The 16,236-nt window shown below is 41.0% G+C and overlaps 1 protein-coding gene across 5 annotated transcripts in view; it reads right to left on the reverse strand.

Moving 5' to 3' along the window:
• LOC129817225 (MAM domain-containing glycosylphosphatidylinositol anchor protein 2-like) overlaps nucleotides 1-16,236 on the reverse strand; it is a 341,866-nt gene that overhangs the window by 137,891 nt on the left and 187,739 nt on the right. The window lies entirely within an intron of this gene.

Genomic DNA, 16,236 nt, shown 5'->3' on the forward strand with positions numbered 1-16,236 from the left:
CCCCCCCTTGGGTTGTGCCGTGGCGGAGATCTTTGTGGGCTATACTCGGCCTTGTCTCAGGATGGTAAGTTGGTGGCTGAAGACATCCCTCTAGTGGTGTGGGGGCTGTGCTTTGGCAAAGTGGGTGGGGTTATATCCTTCCTGTTTGGCCCTGTCCTGGGGTATCATCGGACGGGGCCACAGTGTCTCCTGACCCCTCCTGTCTCAGCCTCCAGTATTTATGCTACAGTAGTTTATGTGTCGGGGGGCTAGGGTCAGGTTGTTATATCTGGAGTACTTCTCTGTTTCAACTGTTCTGCCTGCGGCTATGGAACCCTGACCTGTTCACCGGACGTGCTACCTGTCCCAGACCTGCTGTTTTCAACTTTCTAGAGACAGCAGGTGCGGTAGAGATATTCTTAAGGATCGGCTATGAAAAGCCAACTGACATTTACTCCTGAGGTGCTGACTTGCTGCACCCTCGACAACTACTGTGATTATTATTATTTGACCATGAAGGTCATATATAAACATTTGAACATCTTGGCCATGTTCTGTTATAATCTCCACCCGGCTCAGCCAGAAGAGGACTGGCCACCCCTCATAGCCTGGTTCCTCTCTAGGTTTCTTCCTAGGTTTTGGCCTTTCTAGGGAGTTTTTCCTAGCCACCGTGCTTCTACACCTGCATTGCTTGCTGTTTGGGGTTTTAGGCTGGGTATCTGTACACCACTTTGAGATATCGGCTGATGTAAGAAGGGCTATATAAATTGATTTAATTTGATTCTCATAGATTGATGCATCGGCGGTTGTCAGTATTCTCGTTCTAGGTTAACGTAATTTCTAACTGCAGACCGGAATTTCGTGTCGTCTAGAATTTGCTCCTTCTGTAGTGAATATATAGTCTCAGAGTCTAACCATCTCCAGCCGTGTAGCTAATGCTCCACGTGGGATGGTTTTCTGGTCTTATGGTTTGCATGGTCTTAGTCTGGCTTACCGTGGGTTTCTTTGGCTTGTTGTAGTTTGAAAGACTTCACACACCAGCGTCACCCGGCATGTTTTGGTATGGTGTAAATTTCTTCAGGAGTGGGTTAATTCCTCGTCAAAAAAGAGGCGGTTCTATGATTCCTAATGTGATGTCTGGGCTCACGGGTGTGTGGCCACTGACTAGTTAATCTTTATATGAAAATCCATACTCTCATTTAGAATGTTAATAATATAACATTACATTTTTTCACAAATAGTTTCATGTTTAATCACATACGTTTCACAATATTTAGATGTAAACCTGACAGCTGGGAAATGTACACTTTAAAAGATACCGTTATGTGTGTTTCCTGACCTTCATGAGATCACCAAATGAAACACACTTGTCATAACTGTCCATTATGTGTCCACGGACCATTCCCACATTCTCAAAAGTAAAAATATTATTTAATTCTCTGATTTTGGGGATTTAGGAGTTTGGCCAAGTGAAGGCCTTTGTTATCTCTCTGTGCTCTCTCCCTCTCTTTCTGCATGACCAGGGGGAGAGAGTCTCTGCCAAGAATTTATGACCTGAGATAACAAAACCTGGGTTAGGAGAGAGAGAAAGGGCCTCGTCATGACACCAGATTCAGCTGAGGTCTTAAACTTAGGGAATGATTTGTACCAAATACAATGCTCTTAGTTTTAGAGATGTTCAGGAACAGTTTATTACTGGCTACCTATTCCAAAACAGACTGCAACCTTTTGTTAAGGGTTTCAGTGACATTAGTAGCTGTGTTTGCTGATGCGTATATGATTGAATCATCAGCATACATTGGCACACATACTTTGTTTAATGCCAGTGGCAGGTCATAGGTAAAAATAGAAAAGAGTAGAGGGCTTAGAGAGCTGCCCTGCGGTACACCACACTTTACATGTTTGACTTTAGAGAAGCTTCCATTAAAAAAAACTCTGAGTTCTATTAGATAGCTCTGAATAAACAATTTCGATTCATGTCTGGGTTGGTTCCTGCAAGGCTTAGATCACAGTTAATTTATCTTCACACATTTAATTTTGTGACATACTTTTCTCTCCGGAGCAGCTTTAGGACTCTAACAAGTATACAAATAATTTTTAAGTGGTGCTGAATCACATTATGTGACCCGTTTCAGGAAACTAGGGTAATGTCGCTGGTGACTACTTCATAGGAGAGCCATTTGAAAGTAAACCTTTTTGTTGTTGATCAGAATGTGTTTTTGGGCAGAAATATCTTCTTGAACATGTGAACTTTCATGTGCCTTAATAAACTTGTATGCTATCTGTAAATGAAAATAAAATTGTTAAATTATGAGCCTAGGTGGTTTCGCAAAAGAATAAGGCAACAACCTTCCCGCTAGCCATGATTGGCTTAAATAATGAGTGGGCTGGACATGGCGAGAGATGAGTTTGGATTGGTCTGCAATATAGCACGCTTCTGTCTATTTGAGCTGGTCAGTATGTGTAGATAATCCTATCTAACGTTGCTTTTTTTAATGTATTGAGTAGTAAAACTGCGTAAGTGTTGCTCTCCACTTTCTGGAGGACCGAGTTTAGTTTTGAAATCAGTGGAATTAGAGTATGATAGCTAAGGAGATGGAGAAAACACCTGTCTCCGGATTACATCTTCAAACTAAGTTCAACCATGGCATCCGTAACAGGAAGACTCGTCCATCCATGAATGATGTACACATGGAAGATAGTCCAGCGTTATGTGTATTGTCTTATTATTCGCATCTCAGATGCAAGTAACCATTTCGGGTGCGTTCGTAAATTCAGTCTGGCCATCTACTGCGATTTCAGAGCACTTTCGTCTGAATGTGCCAGAGTGCAGAATAAATTATGTAATTAAAGGTCGGCAAAAAAGCATAATACATTTTTTTGCCAGCAGCACAGTTACAGTCACCAATGCTCTGGATAACATGAAAACAGTCTAACCAGCTCTGCTAGGGCGAGTAAAATGATCAGAGTTTCGGTGGGGTCTAAAGCGTAAGAGGGTGTGAACGATGTTGAATGGGTGTAGACCAAAAAGCTCTCTCCAGTCGGTACAAAAACATTAAAAGGCCATTTTCTCAAAAAGGGAGGTTACAATTGTTCCCCGTTGTTACTCACATGCAGTGTATGATATACAATTTTGTAGCTCTGTGTCTCTGCACAGTTTCAAATTTTGCTACTTAAGTTAAAACTTCTTGTCAATTTGGGGGCGCTATTTCCACTTTGTAAAAAATTGTGCCCAATTTAAACGGCCTCGTACTCTATTCTAGATCGTACAATATGCATATTATTATTACTATTGGATAGAAAACACTCTCAAGTTTCTAAAACCGTTTGAATTATATCTGTGAGTAAAACAGAACTCATTTTGCAGCAAACTTCCTGACAGGAAGTGAAAAATCTGAAATCGAGGCTCTGTTTCAGGGCCTTCCTATTCAATTGCTTGAAAGCTATGGATATACATGCACTTCATACGCCTTCCACTAGATGTCAACATGCAGTGGGAGGTGGAATGGGGTGTCTAGCTTGATCTTAGGTCGAACAAGAGCTCTTGGAATGACGTGACCACAATTTCCTTTGTCTACCAAGGCGCGGGAAGGACATCAGCATTGGCTTCTGAAAAGCGTTAGGTATAGACGGTGGATGTCTCCGGCTCTGATTTTATTTGATAGATGTGATAAAAACATCATAAAGTAGTTTTTTTCAACCCAGTTGTATCAGTTTATTCAACGTTTATTGCGAGTTTTGGAATTTTCTATTCTTTGCGTCAGGTGATGTTTGCGCCACATGGCTAGCTATGGTTGCTAATTCGACAGGAGAAGAGGACATTCTAAAACCAAACAACGATTTATTCTGGACAAAGGACTCCTTGTACAAAATTCTGATGGAAGCTCAGCAAAAGTAAGAACCATTTATGATGTTATTTCGCATTTCTGTGTAAAATGTTTAGTCCTATTTTCCTTCCTTTTTGAGGCCGCCGTCTCGCTATAACGTAAGCTGTTTGTTATGGTAAAGTTATTTTTAAAAATCTAACACGGCGATTGCATTAAGAACTAGTGTATCTTTCATTTGCTGTCCAACATGTATTTTTTAGTAAAGTTTATGATGAGTTCTTTGATTAGATTAGGTGACTATCCAAAATATCTCCGGAGAATTTTGTGCATTTTGGCTACGTATTCACAATGTAAAACTAAGATTTGTACCTCTAAATATGCAAATTTACGAACAAAACATATATGTATTGTGTGACATGATGTTATAAGACTGTCATCTGTTGAAGTTGGTCAAGGTTAGTGATTAATTTTATATCTTTTGCTGTTTATTTGCTATCGCTACCTTTTGCTGCTGATAAATTTGGTTGTGTGTTTGGCTATTGTGGTAAGCTAATATAATGCTATATCTTGTTTTCGCTGTAAAACACTTAAAAAAAAATCGGAAATATTGGCTGGATTCACAAGATGTTTATCTTTCATTTGCTGTACACCATGTATTTTTATAAATGTTTTATGATGAGTATTTAGTTATTTCACGTTGCTCTCTGTAATTATTCTGGCTGCTTAACTTCTTGCAACTATAGGGGGTGCTGTTTCGCATTAGCATAATTTGCTCTACAGATTAAACTGCCTAGTACTCAATTCTTGCTTGTACAATATGCATATTATTGTTATTATTGGATAGAAAACACTCTCTAGTTTCTATAGCCGTTGGAATTTTGTCTCTGAGTGAAACAGAACTCAATCTACAGCACTTTTCATGATAGGGAGTCAGATTTCAAACATCTTGGCCACTGATCTGGAGTCAGTTTAAAGGTCACTGTAAATGCTATGGAGAAACAGACACTGCTTACGTCTTCCCCTGGGTGTCAGTACGTGATGACGCTTTGAATGGAGTCGATTGCGCAATCAGTGCGTCCATAAATCACCAAATACCAGAAGTAACTTCCTTTGGCTGCCTGCGCGTGGCGCGCTAAGGACATCGGACTCGCCTCCTTCCAAGCTTTAGTTTAGCCAGTAATATTTCTCCGGTCATATTTTTACTCGTTATAGGTGTTATCAGCATCATAAGGTAGTTAATTTGAACCGTTTTATTGCAATTTATATCCGTTTAGTGCGATTTTGAGGCATTGCTTTGTTGTGCCCTTTGAAGCACCGGGCACGTTTCGGGGTCCCGGTCGAACGTTAGTGGGCATTGACAGACAAGAGGACATCATTCGACCAAAAGAAGATTAGACCCAAGAAAGGATTCATTGCCCAAGATTCTGATGGAAGATCACCTCATAGTAAGAAATATTTAAGATGATAAATCGTTGTTCTGTAGAAAAATGTTAAACGCACGTTCCGCCATTTTGTTAGGTGTAGCTTTGCTTGGCGCAACTTGTATTGAAAAGTAAGGATCATTTAAAAAATGTAATTCCGCGATTGTATTAAGAATTAAATTGTCTATCAATCGCTGTCCACCCTATATTTTTTAGTCAAGTTTATGAGTATTTATGTATAAGACTAGATCACTGTCTAATATGGTGCACAACATTTTCTGACCAGCTGGGCTACTTTTGTCATTGTCTAACCATGATTTTGGTGGCTAAATATGCACATTTTCGAACAAACTCTATATGTATGTTGTAATATGATGTTACAGGAGTGTCATCGGAAGAATTCTGAGAAGGTTAGTGAAAAAATTAATATATTTTGGCCATAACGATATCGCTCTCTTTGGCTTGAATCAATGGTCGGGTAACGTTTGCATATGTGGTATGCTAATATAACGATTTATTGTGTTTTCGCTGTAAAACACTTAGAACATCTGAAATATTGTCTGAATTCACAAGATCTGTGTCTTTCCATTGCGATGTGCTGTGTATTTTTAAGAAATGTTTTATGATGAGTAAATTGGTAAAACACGTTGCTCTCTGTAGTAATTCTAGTCGCTTTGGTGAGATTTGTGATGGTGGCTGCAATGGCAAACTATGATTTATACCTGAAATATGCACATTTTTCTAACAAAACCTATCCTATACCATAAATATGTTATCAGACTGTCATCTGATGAGGTTTTTTCTTGGTTAGTGGCTATCAATATCTTAGTTTAGCTGAATTGGTGATAGCTACTGGTGTTGAGAAAAAATGGTGGACAAAGAAAAATGGTGTCTTTTGCTAACGTGTTTAGCTAATAGATTTACATATTGTGTCTTCCCTGTAAAACATTTTAAAAATCTGAAATGGTGGCTTTATTCACAAGATCTGTATCTTTCATTAGGTGTCTTGGACTTGTGATTTAATGATATTTAGATGCTACTATTTAATTGTGACGCTATGCTAGCGATGCTAATCAGTGTGTGGGGGGGGGGGGGGGGTGCTCCCGGATCCGGGGTTGAGGCTCGTGAAAGGTTAAGTGATATTTTTGATGGTAGCTGCAAAGTAAAACTATGATTTATACCTCAAATATGCACATTTTCGAACAAAACATAGATTTATTGTATAACATGTTATAAGACTGTCATCTGATGAAGTTGTTTCTTGGTTAGTGACTAATTATATCTCTATTTGGTCGGTTTTGTGTGATAGCTACCTATGCGGTAAAAAAATTTGCGGTTGAGTCTTTTGCTGTTGTGGTTAGCTAATAGAAATAGAAATACATAGGGTCGTGTTAAATCTTCTTTTTTTTGCGTTCGGAGTAAGAGCTAAGTCCGGAATGTGGGGGGGAATGTTCTGAAATTACTATAGCAGAATATGTTGTTTTAACTGAGGGGAGAATGTTACTATCTAAAATAAAAGTTGTCTATGCACGAGTCGGTTTGTTGAACATGAGAAAAGTAGGTGAAGTCCTTTGTGTCCGGGTGGAGGAAGCGCCATGGATCAACACAACCCATTTGGGTCATGAATGTAGAAAGCGCTTTTGCAGAAGTACTTTCCAAATTGTTCCTCAAATGCAGTGTATGATATACCATTTTGCAGCTCTGTGTCTCTGCTTTTATCCAAATGTAAAAAAACAAACACAATTTCAAATTTTGCTACATAAGACTTCCACTGATAAAGCAGAGTTTCTGTTGCAACAAACTAAGGGGGCGTACTATGGATATGGTAACAAGGCCAGCCACCTTTTGGCAAACCAACTTAAACGCCAGTCAGCATCTCATCTCTCAGGTATATGAATCTTCCCATAATCTTACAAGTGAACCCCCTAATATGAACTTTTGTGTCATTTTATTCTAAATTCTACAAATCCAAATCCCCATCAGATAATACGGCTATGGAGAACTTTTTAGATACTTTGGATATTCAATCCATTGATATGGACATGAGTAAACTTCTGGATAACCTTCTGCATCTAGATGAGATAACAAAGGGTCTAAAGTTAATGCAAACTGGCAAGGCCCCAGGCCCTGATGCCTTCCCCGTCGATTTGTATAAAACATTCTCAGATCAACTTGCCCCATTAATATTAGATATGTTCACGGACTCCATATCACAGGGCTCTCTCCCCCCGATGCTAACTCAAGCCTTTATCTAACTTACCCTCAAAAAAGATAAAGATCCGGCGTAATGTGGTGGATATCGGCCCATTTCACTTTTGAACGCTGATGTTTAACTATTATCTAAGGTTCTAGCATGCTGGTTGGAACCCTGCCTACGGGATGTCATATCTGATCATCAAACAGGTTTCATCAAAGGGAAACAACTGTTTTCCAATGTATGCCGTCTTTTGAACATTAAATTCTCTCCTTCTGTCTCTCCACACCCCAAAATTGTTGTTTCTCTTGATGCGTAGAAGGCTTTCGACCGGGTGGAGTGGGATTATTTATTTAAGATTTTGGGAAGATTTGGTTTTGGGTCCAATTTCATCTCATGGATACGTCTGCTCTATTCTTCCCCAATGGCTAGGGTACACACCAACTCTCAACATTCAAAATACTTCCCTCTCTCCAGAGGGACCGGTCAAGGGTGTCTTATGTCCCCGCTCCCTTTTTGCAGTTCCGATAGAACCGCTTTCCATGGCCTTACAATTATCATCACCATGCACTGGAATCGACCGAGCTGGTGAAGAACACAAAATGTTCAAAGTGCAGATTATCTACAGTTATATATCATTAACACTGTGAACTCTGTCAATAACATACTGCATATTTTAGACACATTCGGATCATTCTCAGGTTACAAATGAAACATTCAGAAAAGTGAATGTTTTCCGATCAACCCCACTGCCAAGCAAATTCCCCCTGGAGCCCTCTGGTTTTCCCTATTTAGGTGTGAATATGACACATTCTCTGGCTACCCTCCATAAAACTAACTTTGCAAGTCTAGTCACATGAGTTAAAGCAGACTTAAAATGCTGGGATAGTCTGCCTCTCTTCTTAGCTGGAACAATTAATCTTTCTGCCGAAATCATTTTTTACCAAGTTGGATAGGCTTGTCAGTCATTTTATCTGGGCAGGCAAATCACCTAGGATACATAGAGCAAAACTTAAAAGAACGAGACATGATGGAGGATTGGCACTTCCAAATTTACTGCTTTACTATTGAACAACCAATATTCAAAAGATTACGTTCTGGTGCTCATTAGAAGCACACCCCTGCCAATCATCCTCCCTTTCTGCTCTTACTTGTGCCTCACTGATCTGGGAATAATATCGTCAACATTTTAGACTTTCTGCCCCTTCTCTTCTAAGCCCTATTTGTAACAACCACCTATTTTTTTTTTTTTTTTTTGCTGTGGAATCGGCAGGGTCTGATTTCTAGATTATATGACATTATGCTTTCCTCTGAACCCTCTCCAATAAACAAAATCAAGACAGACTGGGGTAGTGAACTTGAACTTGACCTTACTGGTGGGAGGAGGCCCATAGGGCTAACTCCACATCCTCATGTACTAATTAAGTTTAATTCTGTTACAGTTACTTGCACAGAATTCACTACACCAAAGAAAAATGTTGTAAATTCCTCCCAGACACAAATGACACGTGACAGATGTCCAATCACTCCGGCAACCCACACCCATATGTTTCATTCATGTTCTAAGCTGTCTGAGTCTTGGTCATCCTTTTTTTTAATACTCTCCCTAAAATTCTAGATCTTGACCTGCAGCCTTGTCCTTTGATTGCTATATTTGGAGTTCCATCTTTGTTACCTAGTCTCACTAAAAGTAAAGCAGACATTGTAGCGTTTGCTTCCCTCATAGCCGCCAGCAGATCTTGCTTAATTGGAAATCCTCCAAACCTCCCACTGTAACATCTTGGTACACTTTGAGAGGTTGTATTGATTACTTTTTCTTGAGATGGCAGCCTTTAATTTCCTTTTTTGAACAGTTGCCTTCTATTTATCAGAAATAAGAATGTTGACCAACAGGGGATATGAGAGGATGTGGGAGGGAAGGGGCAGTATGTTGGGATATTGTGTTATTTATTTTTGTACATGTATATGTGTGTATGTACAGTACCAGTCAAAAGTTTGGGTACACCTACTCATTCAAGGGTGTGCCTTGAATTCTAAATCAATCACAGACTGTGTCACCAGCAAAGCACCCCCACACCATCACACCTCCTCCTCCATGCTTCACGGTGGGAACTACACATGTGGAGATCATCCGTTCACCTACTCTGCGTCTCACAAAGACACGGTGGTTAGAACCAACAATCTCAAATTTGGACTCATCAGACCAAAGAACAGATTACCACAGTTCTAATGTCCATTGCTCATGTTTCTCGGCCCAAGCAAGTCTCTTCTTCATATTGGTGTCCTTTAGTAGTGGTTTCTTTGCAGCAATTCGAACATGAAAGCTTGATTCATGCAATTTCCTCTGAACAGTTGATGTTGAGATGTGTCTTTTACTTGAACTCTGTGAAGCATTTATTTGGGCTGCAATCTGAGGTGCAGTTCATTCTAATGAACTTATCCTCTGCAGCAGAGGTAACTTACTTTCCTCATGAGAGCCAGTTTTATCATAGCGCTTGATGGTTTTTGTGACTGCACTGGAAATAAAAAATCAAAGTTCTTGACCTGGATTGACTGACCTTCATGTCTTATAGTAATGATGGACTGTCACTTCTCTTTGCTTATTTGAGCTGTTCTTGCCATAATATACAAATTTTATGTCCCAGATTTTAATTGACTATGTTACGTCTAGTCTATGAGACCATGCTGGAGGAGAGGAGAGAGCCTGAATACAAAAAACAGCTCAGAAACACTTACTGAATGTAGACCTTTCCTGCATTCAAATGACCAAATCGTCCTCTATTGACCTCATGGTTGGAATGTTATTCATTTCAAACAGTTTTGTTATATTTCAGTCTTCTGTGATGTATATATAGTGCCATATTGGGATACAAACTCAAAATTGAATAGATTTCAACTCTATATCTGACATGGTACCGTTGTCTTCTTTATTTTTAAGCCCATAACCATGTGTGTGAGGTGTATACTTTGGTTTCAAAGTAGATGTGTTTAAGACTACCAAGAAACACTCTGTGTGACCCTGATTTAGCTCACTGCAGTAGTTAAAAGCACTTAAGTACCGTGAGCACCGAGGCACAAAATGAAAGTCAACGTGCACAAACACACATTCACCATGCATTATTAATGAAAAGGCTTTTGGAAGTTGGTTCTTTCACAACTCTGAACAGTTCTGTCACCGAACCAGGACCATGGTTGTGCGTGAGAGAAAGACATGATCAATAAATACTGTATTCAGTAAGACGTTTCTTTTAAAAGCTCTTCACTCCTACCTGCGCTCTACAGAAGACTTTTCCACTCTGCATTATCAGAAGGACAATGGAAGGAACTGTTTAAACACTTACTACACTCCACTATGCCGCGCAATTTCTTTCTTTCTTCTACGATCTAAAGAGGTTACACTGATTACATTGTAACTAGGGCACTGGTGAATAGGATCCTTTCTAGTTACCTGGATTTTATTTACCTCTATGAATATGAATCATGATGCAACCTCCTGCGTGTTTTGTTGAGCCAAAGTGCTTATCCCTGTAAAGAGAGTGTACTATTCTCCCTGGCTTTAAGACATTACTCGTGTGTGTGTAATAGTCTCCATGGTGGTACAGTAGCTGTGGTGAATAATAATGGGTGGCCTGTAACATGAATAAGTAGATAATGACACAAAGAAAGAAGTCTCTTTTGGGGTTTGGTCCATAGAGGACTCTAGTCACACGGCTGATTACAATACCCCCTCATGGGAGCTGCTTAGCTAATGAGGGGACACATGCCCCTGACGTGGGTACAATGACACAATTACAGGCACGTGCACACACACACACACACAGAAATTCACATACACACAGAGACAGACAGACACACACTAGCCCTGAACCCTCCTCTTAAGACTGGCTGACAAGATGGCACTGACACCTATCTCTCTCTTTCTAGCCCCAGTCTCTCTCCCTCTCTGTCAGTCCATCTCTCCTTTGGCACCACACAATGGCCTCCATCCGTCCATTCATCTCTCCCACTGGTAATCAGCAGGTTTAGCTTAGCGGTCCTCTCAGGGCCAGATGGCTCTCTCTCTCCTCTACCTACCTCTTCTCGGGGACATTAGTCAAGGGTAAAGGCATACAGGGGACAGAGACATTAGCACCAGACCCCCGCCATACAGACCCCCACCAGACACACACACACACCATCCAACCCCAGACCCCGACCACACACACACACACCCCACTCTGATTATCATCGTACTATCACACATTCGCACCATGCCTCCACACGTTAATGCTCACACACACACACACACACACACACACTGACACATGCCAATGTTTGGACGTGGCGAGTGACAGGCCGTTGTGCTGTATATTACCTTTTGGTTGACCTCTAATGAACTTGACAAGTTCAGTCACAGGCCAGCAGGACACGCACACACACAAACAACCGCACTTACACACACTGACAAATAACCCCAGTCCTGACTGCCGCTGCCCAACTCTCTAGTCTGTCTGTCAGGCCCATTCACGCAGACCATTACTTTTGCCATTTATGAATGGAAATGTATGCAGCTCCGGACCAGAATGTATTCCAGAGCAAATTTGAGTCATTCACATGTTGATTTACATGCTGACATCCAGGTTGTTACAAGTCACGTCATGAGGGGTTTGTTTTTCCCTAACAATTCCCAACTACAGCCTAAATAATATCAGCAGGCAGGCTCACTATGAAACCCATTGCAGTTTTTCTCTGCTATTAATAACACAGAACCCCCCTCACAGAGAGTGTAGAGCCTGTGCGTGTTCTGGAGGGATGCCTGTGTGTGTGAGTTGGTGTGTGTTTGCTGACTGAAATGGCTGATGTCTCATTTGGAGTCATTTGGAAGGAAGACAGTCCTGGAGGAATTGTCAGGCGAGACAACGAGACAACAGCAGAACATTGTTTGATTCTGAATGTTTGATACCTCCAGCACCACTAATTTCTCCACATCACACACCTGCAAAGCACACTGTTTTAAGAACGCACAGGGAGGAAACGTAGGTACAGTGCTAGGAAAGGTAGCTACAGTACTAGAAACGTAGGTACAGTACTAGGAAACGTAGGTACAGTACTGGAAACGTAGGTACAGTATTAGAAACGTAGGTACAGTACTAGAAACGTAGGTACAGTACTAGGAAACGTAGGTACAGTGCTAGAAACGTAGGTACAGTACTAGGAAACATAGGTACAGTACTAGAAACGTAGCTACAGTACTAGAAACGTAGGTACAGTATTAGAAACGTAGGTACAGTACTGGAAACGTAGGTACAGTACTAGGAAACGTAGGTACAGTACTAGAAACATAGGTACAGTACCAGGAAACGTAGGTACAGTACCAGGAAAGGTAGGTACAGTACCAGAAACATAGGTACAGTACTAGAAACGTAGGTACAGTACTAGAAACGTAGGTACAGTACTAGAAACGTAGGTACAGTACAAGAAACGTAGGTACAGTACTAGAAACGTAGGTACAGTACTAGAAACGTAGGTACAGTACTAGAAAACGTAGGTACAGTGCTAGGAAACGTAGGTACAGTACTAGAAACGTAGGTACAGTACTAGAAACGTAGGTACAGTACTAGAAACGTAGGTACAGTACTAGAAATGTAGGTACAGTATTAGAAACGTAGGTACAGTACTAGAAACGTAGGTACAGTACTAGGAAACGTAGGTACAGTACTAGGAAACGTAGGTACAGTACTAGAAACGTAGGTACAGTACTAGAAACGTATGTACAGTACTAGGAAACGTATGTACAGTACTAGGAAACGTAGGTACAGTACTAGAAACGTAGGTACAGTACTAGAAACGTAGGTACAGTACTAGGAAACGTAGGTACAGTACTAGAAACGTAGGTACAGTACTAGAAACGTAGGTACAGTACTAGAAACGTAGGTACAGTACTAGGAAACGTAGGTACAGTACTAGGAAACGTAGGTACAGTACTAGAAACGTAGGTACAGTACTAGGAAACGTAGGTACAGTACTAGAAACGTAGGTACAGTACTAGAAACGTAGGTACAGTACTAGAAACGTAGGTACAGTACTAGGAAACGTAGGTACAGTACTAGGAAACGTAGGTACAGTACTAGAAACGTAGGTACAGTACTAGAAACGTAGGTACAGTACTAGGAAACGTAGGTACAGTACTAGAAACGTAGGTACAGTACTAGAAACGTAGGTATAGTACTAGGAAACGTAGGTACAGTACTAGAAACATAGGTACAGTACTAGGAAACGTAGGTACAGTACTAGAAACATAGGTACAGTACCAGAAACGTAGGTACAGCACTAGAAACGTAGGTACAGTACTAGAAACGTAGGTACAGCACTAGAAACGTAGGTACAGTACTAGAAACGTAGGTACAGTACTAGAAACGTAGGTACAGTACAAGAAACGTAGGTACAGTACTAGAAACGTAGGTACAGTACTAGAAACGTAGGTACAGTACTAGAAACGTAGGTACAGTACTAGAAACGTAGGTACAGTACTAGAAAACGTAGGTACAGTGCTAGGAAACGTAGGTACAGTACTAGAAACGTAGGTACAGTACTAGAAACGTAGGTACAGTACTAGAAACGTAGGTACAGTACTAGAAACGTAGGTACAGTACTAGAAACGTAGGTACAGTACTAGAAACGTACGTATAGTACTAGGAAACGTAGGTACAGTACTAGAAACGTAGGTACAGTACTAGAAACGTAGGTACAGTACTAGAAAACGTAGGTACAGTACTAGAAACGTAGCTACAGTACTAGAAACGTAGGTACAGTACTAGAAAACGTAGGTACAGTACTAGGAAACGTAGGTACAGTACAAGAAACGTAGGTACAGTACTAGAAACGTAGGTACAGTACTAGAAACGTAGGTACAGTACTAGAAACGTAGGTACAGTACTAGGAAACGTAGGTACAGTACTAGGAAACGTAGGTACAGTACTAGAAACGTAGGTACAGTACTAGAAACGTCGGTACAGTACTAGAAACGTAGGTACAGTACTAGAAACGTAGGTATGGTACTAGGAAACGTAGGTACAGTACTTGAAACGTAGGTACAGTACTAGAAACGTAGGTATAGTACTAGGAAACGTAGGTACAGTACTAGAAACGTAGGTACAGTACTAGAAACGTAGGTACAGTACTAGGAAACGTAGGTACAGTACTAGAAACGTAGGTACAGTACTAGAAACGTAGGTACAGTACTAGAAACGTAGGTATAGTACTAGAAACGTAGGTACAGTACTAGAAACGTAGGTACAGTACTAGAAACGTAGGTACAGTACTAGAAACGTAGGTACAGTACTAGGAAACGTAGGTACAGTACTAGAAACGTAGGTACAGTACTAGAAACGTAGGTACAGTACTAGAAATGTAGGTATAGTACTAGAAACGTAGGTACAGTACTAGGAAAGGTAGCTACAGTACTAGGAAAGGTAGCTACAGTACTAGGAAAGGTAGCTACAGTACTAGGAAACGTAGGTACAGTATTAGGTGTGTAAACGGTATTGGTGGGGGAAAAGGAAATGAACGCAAGGCAATGTCTCTTAGATGTTCCTCTCACTGCATGCTGTCGCTTCACGTTTGATAAACCCGTGTAGTGAACAATTCACAGACATGCAGTAGTTACACACACATACAAGCAAGCACACACAAGCACGCACACACGCGCACACACACAAACCTTACAGCAAACACATTCTCTAACAAATGAACTTAGTGTTGACAGAGGTGGAGAATATATCTCATTGTCCAGGTCATTGTGTCACTAAAGTATCCTTTGTTGCCAAACGTTGTGTGATCTGGACTAAAAACACAGGGCATTGACCTGCATTTACAGACGTGTCTCCTTCCTTTAATCCATGAAAAGATCATGGTAGTGGAGCTGCGGTGAACCAACAGCATGCTGAGCTGTACCAGGGGGCAAGCCAAACACACACACACACACACACACACACACACACACACACACACACACACACACACACACACACACACACACACACACACACACACACACACACACACACACACACACACCACTGTAGGAGGGGGCGAGCCAAATGGCGAGCCAGCACGGCTGGTGGGACAGCATGGTCAGAAACGCCACCATCTGCTGACGACAGATCTGTGGAAAACACAGACAGTCCCTTTGGCAACACCCGCACGAGAGGGCTTCTCAAGGACTAGAGTGTGATCAACAAAAAGATACACAAACATGTGTACACAAATATCCCTACTTTAAACATATAGTAACACATATACTGTGTAAATCTGTTCACATACACATATGAACAGACACAAAATATGCATGCTCATACACACGTACATGCCCACACACACACACCACCACCACTATCCTAACCAGCTGTCATATTCAGCATGACCAAATGAACTGTGCTAAGTGCTTGTCCTACTTCACTGAGTTCATCCCAGTCTCTCCGGCAACACAGTCTTCACTCAACTCACCACAACACTTAAGACTCACACTATATAAATCAAACATTTAAATGTCTCATCCTACTATACGGCCGGAGAACCAATGGATCCTCCAAAGGCAAGTCTATAATTATTGGCTGTTCCATGTATGAATTACCTTGAGGGAAAGAGCCGTGGACACTAAATCCTTAACACATTGGCTGCTCCCAACGGCAAGTCTGCAATTATTAGCTTCTTCGTGTGTCAATTACCTTGAGGGGAAGAGAATTGGACGCTAAGTCCTCATCCCAGTTGATTGGCAAACAGCCTGTAATGCCTTCAGCTTGACTGCCATGGTTTAATGACTCTAATTGGCCGTTAA

This window comes from Salvelinus fontinalis, chromosome 20, assembly GCF_029448725.1.
Source record: "Salvelinus fontinalis isolate EN_2023a chromosome 20, ASM2944872v1, whole genome shotgun sequence".
NCBI classification, from domain to species: domain Eukaryota; kingdom Metazoa; phylum Chordata; class Actinopteri; order Salmoniformes; family Salmonidae; genus Salvelinus; species Salvelinus fontinalis.